Source organism: Peromyscus eremicus, chromosome 2 (assembly GCF_949786415.1).
Source record: "Peromyscus eremicus chromosome 2, PerEre_H2_v1, whole genome shotgun sequence".
NCBI lineage: Eukaryota > Metazoa > Chordata > Mammalia > Rodentia > Cricetidae > Peromyscus > Peromyscus eremicus.
Window position 1 is genome coordinate 45,100,054 of NC_081417.1, and position 8,224 is coordinate 45,108,277.

General features: G+C 39.2%; 1 pseudogene; it reads left to right on the top strand.

The window, feature by feature from the left end:
* Nucleotides 1-311: 311 nt before the first annotated feature.
* LOC131904730 (large ribosomal subunit protein uL18-like) lies at nucleotides 312-1,527 on the top strand (annotated as a pseudogene).
* The last annotated feature ends 6,697 nt before the right edge of the window (nucleotides 1,528-8,224 follow it).

An 8,224-nucleotide genomic window follows, 5' to 3' on the forward strand; every position in this document is an offset into this window, starting at 1 on the left:
ATACCTTTCTCTACCCAACCATGTCACTTCTTGGGATTAAAGGCGTGTGTCCTTCCCAAGCAAAGACATGAGATCTCAAGTGCTGGATTAAAGGTGTATGCTACCACTGCCTGACTCTGTTCCCAGTGTGGCCTTGAACTTACAGAGATCCAGACAGATCTCTGCCTCCCAAGTGAGAGGATTAAGGGTACGTGTCACCACTGTCTGGCCACTATGTCTAATTTAGTGGCTGGCTCTGTCCTCTGATCCCCAGATAAGTTTATTAGGGTACACAATATATCACCACAGGATGGAGTTTGTGAAAGGCCTACTTTAAGATATATCAAGTGAGATTCAGAAGATGGTGAGAAGGTAAAACTGACTACTATGCTTAGAAGTGATTGGTGATCCAGGACAGAGTAAGTACAACACATGCAAATACAGGATGATAGTTCCTGTAAGTAACAGAGATATCATTTGCCAGATTGCATATGCCCGTATAGAAGGGGATATGATAGTTTGCACAGCAGATGCACATGAACTGCCAAAATATGGTGTGAAAGTTGGCTTGACAATTATGCTCCAGCCTGTTGTACTGGCCTCTGCTGGCCTCCAGGCTTCTCAATAGGTTTGGCAAGGACAAGATCTATGAAGGCCAAGTGGAGGTGACTGGAGATTAATACAATGTGGAAAGCACTGATGGTCAACCTGGTGCCTGCACTTACTATTTGGATGCAGGTCTTGCCTAAAACACAAATGGCAATAAAATTTTTGGGGGGCCCTGAAGAGAGCTGTGGATGGAGGCTTGTTTATCTCTCGTGGTACCAAATGATTCCCTATGTGTGATTTTGGAAGCAAGTTCAATGCAGGAGTACATTGGAAGCACAGCATGGGTCAGAATGTCACAGACTACATGAATTACCTAATGGAGGAGAAGGAAGATGTTTATAGGAAACAGTTTTCTCAGTACATAAAAAACAACTCCAGACATGCTGGAGGGGATGCATACCAAAGCTCATGCTGCCATCTGAGAGAATCCAGCCTATAAGGAGAAGCCCAAGACAGAAGTGAAGAAGAGGAGATGGAACTGTCCCAAAATATCCCTTGCCCAGAAGAAAGATCAGGTTGTTCAAAAAAAAAAAAAAAAAAAAAAGAGGCACACTTCCTCAGAGGCCAGGAACGTGCTGGTGAGAGCTAAAGTAATTTTTAGTGTTTGTTTTGTTTTTTCAAGACAGGGTTTCTCTGTGTAGTCCCAGCTGTCCTGGAACTCCCTCTATAGACCAGGCCAGCCTCGAACTCTGAGAGCCACCTTCCTCTGCCTGCCTAGTGCTGGAATTAAAATCATGCACTATCACCACCTGGCACTAAAGCAATTTTTATGAAGAGTTTTTTTTTAATAAAGACAATAAATTTATTGACTGAGGAGCTAAAAAAAATAAATTCTTGTTTTTAAAACCTAAAGATTCCTTTTCTTTTCCTTAGGGTTGTTGGCATAACAAGAACCTTGCATTTTCTTTTCACTTGGCTTTATCTGGGAAAGAGCTGTGAAGACACATTTCTTGTTTTGATTTTAAAATTTATTTATTTTTAGTGTTTGTATTTGGTGTGTGTGTGTGTGTGTGTGTGTGTGTGTGTGTGTGTGTGTGTACAGGTGTGCACTACATGTGACATGGTGCATGTGTGAAGCCCAGAAAAAAAAGATGAGTTTCTTAAGGCTAGGGAAATATGTGGGTGTGGTTCTGTGATCAAAAACTAAGAATATCAAATTATTTAAAAGGAATTGCTGATAAGGAAAACCTCCTAGAGACATTGAAATTACTACACAGGAGTAAAGAATGGAGGCATGATGCCTACTGAGATAGACATGCTTACCATGATGCTTCCAATGAGACCCACACATACGTTAAGCCACAAAGATGGGCATGTTAGCAACAATGGAGTGATGGGAGTTCATTGACTGTAACTGTGAAAACACATAACTCCCAAGACAATGTGCTAATGACTATATTTTTTTAATGAATAGTAGAAGGAAAGGCAAACAGAAAGATTCCTTTGCCTTGAGGAGATTTTATAATGTAAATTAGAAGAAAGTATTACCACTCATTTCCTTATTTCATTCAGAGAATAATTTATTTTATTTTATTTCCTTTTTCTTTAAATTTTAAAGACAGAATCTCACTATGTAGCCCTTTGTGTAATGATACAGCCCTGGCTGGCCTGGAATGTACTCTGTAGACCAGGCTAGCCTTGAATTCACAGAGATCCTCCTGTCTCTGTCTCCTCAGTGCTGGGGTCAAAGGTGTGTGCCGGCATGCCCTGGGACAAATGAAATAATTTGTGAAGTAGAAATTACGTAAGAGACATTAATGTGACAGATGGAATTAGTGGCATGCAAGACCAGTGTCTCAGGCTAAGATGGTGGCACAGAGGGTATTGAAATAACTTGCAGATCATGTTCTACTCGGTGTCTACACGATTTGGCCCTATGTTATATACTGCTTTTCTAAGCAAAGTGCAGTAGTAATGAAGAATAAGGCAGCACAAATGTTCCCATTATGTGTCCAATGTCTATGTATTCGGAATGGGGTAGGGAGGCAGTATTTGCTCTGAGCAATGGCGACTGTTTGCCTCTGTATTGGGGTCATTGGTGTGTTCAGTCAACAGCTGGTTGTATTGTTTATACAACTCCTAAGCCTTTATGGCAATAGACCACACTTTGTGTATGCGTTGTTTATTAAATTCAGTAGCTTTTAATATTTCTTTCCATACATGTGCTAGTTAGCTCTTGTAAACCTGATATAAGCTCAGGTCATCTGGGAAGACAGGACCTTGATTAGAAAATGTCTCTATCATACTGGCCTGAAGCAAGCCCATGAGGGGTTTTCTTGATTGATGATTGATATGAGAGGGTGCACCCCATTCTGGGTTCTACAGGAAAGCAGGCTGAGCAGGCAATGGATAACAAACCAGTAAGCAGCATTCCCTCATGACCTCTGCTTCAGTTCCCACCCCTGGGTTCCTGTCTTTAGCTCCTACCCTGACTTCCCTTCATAACTGATTCTGATCTATAAGTTGTAATAAACCCTTCCTCCTCAAGTTGCTTTTGGTCATGGTCTTTATCACAGCAACAGGAAACCAAACAAGGACAGAGAGGCTTTGTACTTTTGTGAAGATATTGCTATGTCTAGGTATTTTCTGAAATGGAAATGATTTTGAAGACTTTGATTTCCTCTCTTATTTTGCTTATTTGAGCAGAAGTCTAAAGTTTTGTCCCCAAGAATCTCAGATACGTATCCCAGAATCATAGTTTGAGTATTATGATTTCAAACTGTGTAGACTAGATAAGAATTAACCTAAGCAGTCAAAGTAGGAAATAATAACATTTCTTCAGTTCAACAACTAACAAGTTAGGGAGAGCTCTGGGTCCAGTTAAATTAAGAAGGTGTCACATGGGAGTACAAAGCAATGAAATGGTACAGAAGAATAAAAACCACTGAACATTATATCTGCCTCACTGTGGCATTGCCCAGAATTTTTGATTATGCCAGCCTTTATATCTTCAAAGCATTTCCCCAAATATTTCGCAGTTCTCAAATATTGGGACAGTAAGTATCATCAACATATAGTAGCTGTTTTTCAAGAATACCAAGTGATATTATTATGATCTTTCATCAAGTCAGAGAGGTACAGAGGAGACCAAAGTTGATCACTACACATAAAGATTTATACAGACAAACACAACAGCATTTATGCCAAAACTTTGTATGTGTTTCAGTAGATTAGCAGCATATTTGAGTCCTCTGTCTGCTTGTGATAAAGCATTCTTCATGCATTACAGCCAAATACTCTCAGAGGAGAGTGAATTACATTGACCTCATAGAAACATTTTTGAAATGTTTCACTTATTTAAAAAGAACTTGTGTGAATTGTTATCCAATTAAAAATGATCATAGCTGGGAGTGATGGTGAATGCCTACAGTTTCTGTGCCTGGAGGCTGGAGTAGGAGGTTATGAGTTCAAGGCCAGCCTCGGATAGATAGTGAGAACTTGACTAAAATATGATTATAAGTAATAGCTTCTTATTTTCCATATTTCAACTGTTTTGGTAACTTATTAGCAGTAGCAAGTTTTCACACTTCTTTGTTTATGAGGCTTGCCTAGAATATTTATTAAAATATATGTTCCTTGTCTTTGGACCATGCTTTTGCCCCAGATCTTAATTAGATGAATGTAAGGTAAAATCTGGAAAAGCATAAACAAGGGTATGGATTTTGCTCATGAGAAACAATACACTGTGAGAAATTTGGCCTTAGGAAGCAGGCAGGTCTTTGGCAGCACCTCTGTAAAAGCACGAAGGTGCTCATTAAACATCGGTTAGATCAACGACTCTGAACAGGCTGGCACCTGGAGTTGAAAGAAACAGAGAAACAGTAGTGATTACTGAATTCTTGCAATATGATGCTCGGTAGATGAATATTACTTTTAATGAAATGTATTCCTCTTAGTTAGGAGAAAAGATAATACAAAAATAATTATAACAGTGACAGAACAAAAAATGGGCATTTGGGTCCATAGAATACAAAACAGAGAAGACCCTAATGTAACCTATTGAATTTAGATAGTTCATAACTATGTATTGATATTGTAACAAATGTACTAAAGTGAATGTAAGGTATTAATAATAGGGAAGCCAAGAGTTTTAGGTAATTATGTGGGATAATGTACATTATATTTAACACAAATCTGAAAGTACCTTCAGAAAAGCTTATTAAGTAAAACACTTAGGTATTTGATAATTAAAGGAAAAAGAAATTGAATAAGATGAAATGAGAAGAAATCAATATAATCAACAGAATTCATCTAATGTTTGTCATGTTAGTATCAAAAGTGTCAGAGTGAGTCTGGCTTACCACAGTGGAGAATACTCTTTATGTTTGTTTACACACAGTCCTTTTTTTATTATTAAGATTTTTTTTATTCATTTTACATACCAACCACAGATCCCCCTCTCTTCCCTCCTCCCACCTCCCAGCCTTACCCTCTCCAACCCATCCCCTTTCCCTCCTCTGACAAGGCAAAGCCTTCTTTGGGGAGTCAGCAGAGCCTGGTACATTCAGTTAAAGGATGTCCAAGCCCCTCCCTTTGCATCAAGGCTGTGCGAGGTGTCCCACCATAGGTAGTGGGCTCCAAAAAGCCAGCTAACGCACCAGGGATGGATCCAGATCCCACTGCCAGGGGGCTGTTTAAGCAGATCAGGCTACACAACTGTCTTGCTTATGCAGAAGACCTAGTCCATTCCTATCGAGGCTCCACAGCTATTGGTCTAAAGTTCATGGGTTCCCACTAGTTTGGTTTGGTTGTCTCTGTAGGTTTTCCCCATCATGATCTTGATGTCCCTTCTCATAGAATCCCTCTTCTCTCTCTTCTACTGGATTCCTGGAGCTCAGCCTGGTGCTTGGCTACACACAGTCCTTTTAAATAATTCTTTGAACTCATCTTTATCATTAGTAAAATGATATCTTCCCTTTTAGAAACGTGATGAAACACAACTATTCATAAGCAAGCATGAATCATATAATAATTGCTCAAGAGTTTATCTTGTTACAGATTAGAGGACTGGGGATATGTGTGTGTATGTTTGTGTGTGTGTGTGTGTGAGAGAGAGAGAGAGAGAGAGAGAGAGAGAGAGAGGGGGGAGGGGGGCTGCAGTGGAATAAATTCTAAGAGTTTAAAGAATTCTTTCACTAGAATGAGAATACATGTCACAGCAACAGTGACTCGTTGACACCAAGAGTGAAAGACAAAGCAAAGAAGAAGGCAAGCTTCTCAGAGCAGGGCTCATGTGAATTCAGGACCTCATTTTACAGTGGAAATATCAATTTTCAATTTGTATATAGTGTAAGAATCTAAATGACTTAATGTAGAATATCTTATGGTAACCTCCTTCAGAATCATGCAGTCAGCACAACCTGCAAATGCGAATTGTTTTATTTTAACCTTTGCCAGCATTTCCATCCTCTATTTGGAATTATAGTAATGCAGGATCAGCTTCTATTTTGCTAGTAAGCCATTCCCGTGTACATTAATGTACACATATAAATACATATATATATATATATACATATAAAATGACACATACTTCATTTGCATGTTTTACAAATAGAAAAGAGATGATTGTACCTAGATAGTGTTTGTATTTTGTCCTATTTCCCTCCATTGGCCTGAAGAATACCATTTGTAGTTTTATGAGTGGTCTTTATGTCCAGGTACTCTCTGGATTAAGGTTCTGGATGTAAGTGGCTCAGTCTAAATCTTTGCAGAAATCTGCTTAGTAACAGACTGTAGGGAACTGATTTCACACTTTAATATGTTAAGCAACCATCTAGGCATCTCCTTAAAATGTATCTTGTGAATTGGCAGGTATAGAATTGGCCTGAGATCATGAATTGCTTTCATTTCCCTAGTGTTACTCTTCAGCAGCTGTGCTTAGGAGCTACTACCTGCCATATGACTAATATCCAGTTTGATCTTTTTATTTTTCATTATATATAATGTAAAATTCCATACAATATATCTTGATCATACTCACTCCCTATCCCCCTCCCTCAACTCCTCCCAGATCCATCCTCCAACTCCCAAAACCTTCTCAACTTTGTGTCTTCTTTTTTTCTTTTTAAAATAATCCACCAAGTCCACTTTGTATTGTTCATATACTAATGGATGTGGGACCATCCACTGGATCACAGTCAACCCACCAAAGGTCATAATCTTAAAGAAAACTGTCCCTCAGAAACCATAAAGTATCAATATAGTTCTTCAGTGAAATGTGGGAGCTCATGAGTCTCTACCCTCTCATAGTGAAATGTTCATTGGCTTAATTTTGTGTTGGCCTTGTGTAGGTGACTGCAGTTGCTGTGAATTTCTTAGTGAAGTAGTTCTGTCTGTCATGTATAGAAGACACTGTTTTCACTTGAGTACTTCCTAACCTGTGGCTATTGATCTTTCTACCCCCTCTTTCATGCTGGGTAATTTTATGTACTCCACTGTGTGTGAGTCATGGAATCTCCAGAGATAGGGAGATTTTTCATTGATTACACATGCTGTAAGGATTTACAAGTTGTTTCCTTTCTGCCCACCTGTAGTCTATGAGATGGTGAGGGCATAAGAAGCCTACATGTCACATCTAACAATCACACATTCTGTAGTTCATAGAGTTAGTGGTGTGAGACATGGAAGCAGGACACTAACTCTATGCTGTCACTTTCAGCAACCTGAGGAGTTCCCTTAATCTTTTAAGGAACCTTGACTTAGGCCACCCAGGGTCATGGTTTTCATGCAGAGAAGAATGTCAGTACTAAACAGTAGGATGCAGAGCAGGGTTTTATATGGACATTAAAAGACAGCTTTAAGGACAAGGGTTCAGGGCAAGAAAGGTGCTCAGAAGAAAAGAGGACTTCTCAAAGAGGAACCACACTTTGTTTTCTATAATATCACATATAGGATTTTGGTGGGTCTTGAAGCTGTTTTTTTTTAAAGAAACCTAAGGAGAACACCTGAAAAGATTACAGTTGATGAGGTAGATGTCTAGGTTATAGAGATGCAGATGCATGAAGGCATGAAGGCATAAAGGCAGGATAATTTGCTGTTAACAAAGTTATCAGGTCTGCTGGACATTTCTTTTTTTTTTTTTTTTTTTTTTTTTTTTTTTCTTTTCAAGACAGGGTTTCTCTGTGTAGTTTTGGTTTGGTGCCTGTCCTGGATCTCACTCTGTAGATCAAGCTGCCCTTGAACTCACAGATATTAAAGGTGTGCACCACCACCGCCCGACCCTGCCCGACAATTCTAAGAAATTACCTGTCGACCTATTGATTTGCATTTCCCTGATGATTAGAGATGTTGAACAATTCCTTAAATATCTTTCAGCCATTTGAGCTTCCCCTGTTGAGAATTCTCTGTTTAGTTCTATAGCCCATTTCTTAATTGGACTGTTGGGCATTTTGATGTCTAATTTCTTGAGTTCTTTATATATTCTGGATATCATCCCTCTGTCAAATGTGGGGTTGGTGAAGATCTTTTCCCATTCTGTAGGCTGTCGTTTTGTCTTGTTGACGGTGTCCTTTGCTCTACAAAAGCTTCTCAGTTTCAAGAGGTCTCATTTATTATTGTTTCTCTCAGTGTCTGTGCTACTGGTGTTATATTTAGGAAGTGAGAGAAAGCCTGAACTGACCTACTCTGGTGATCGGAT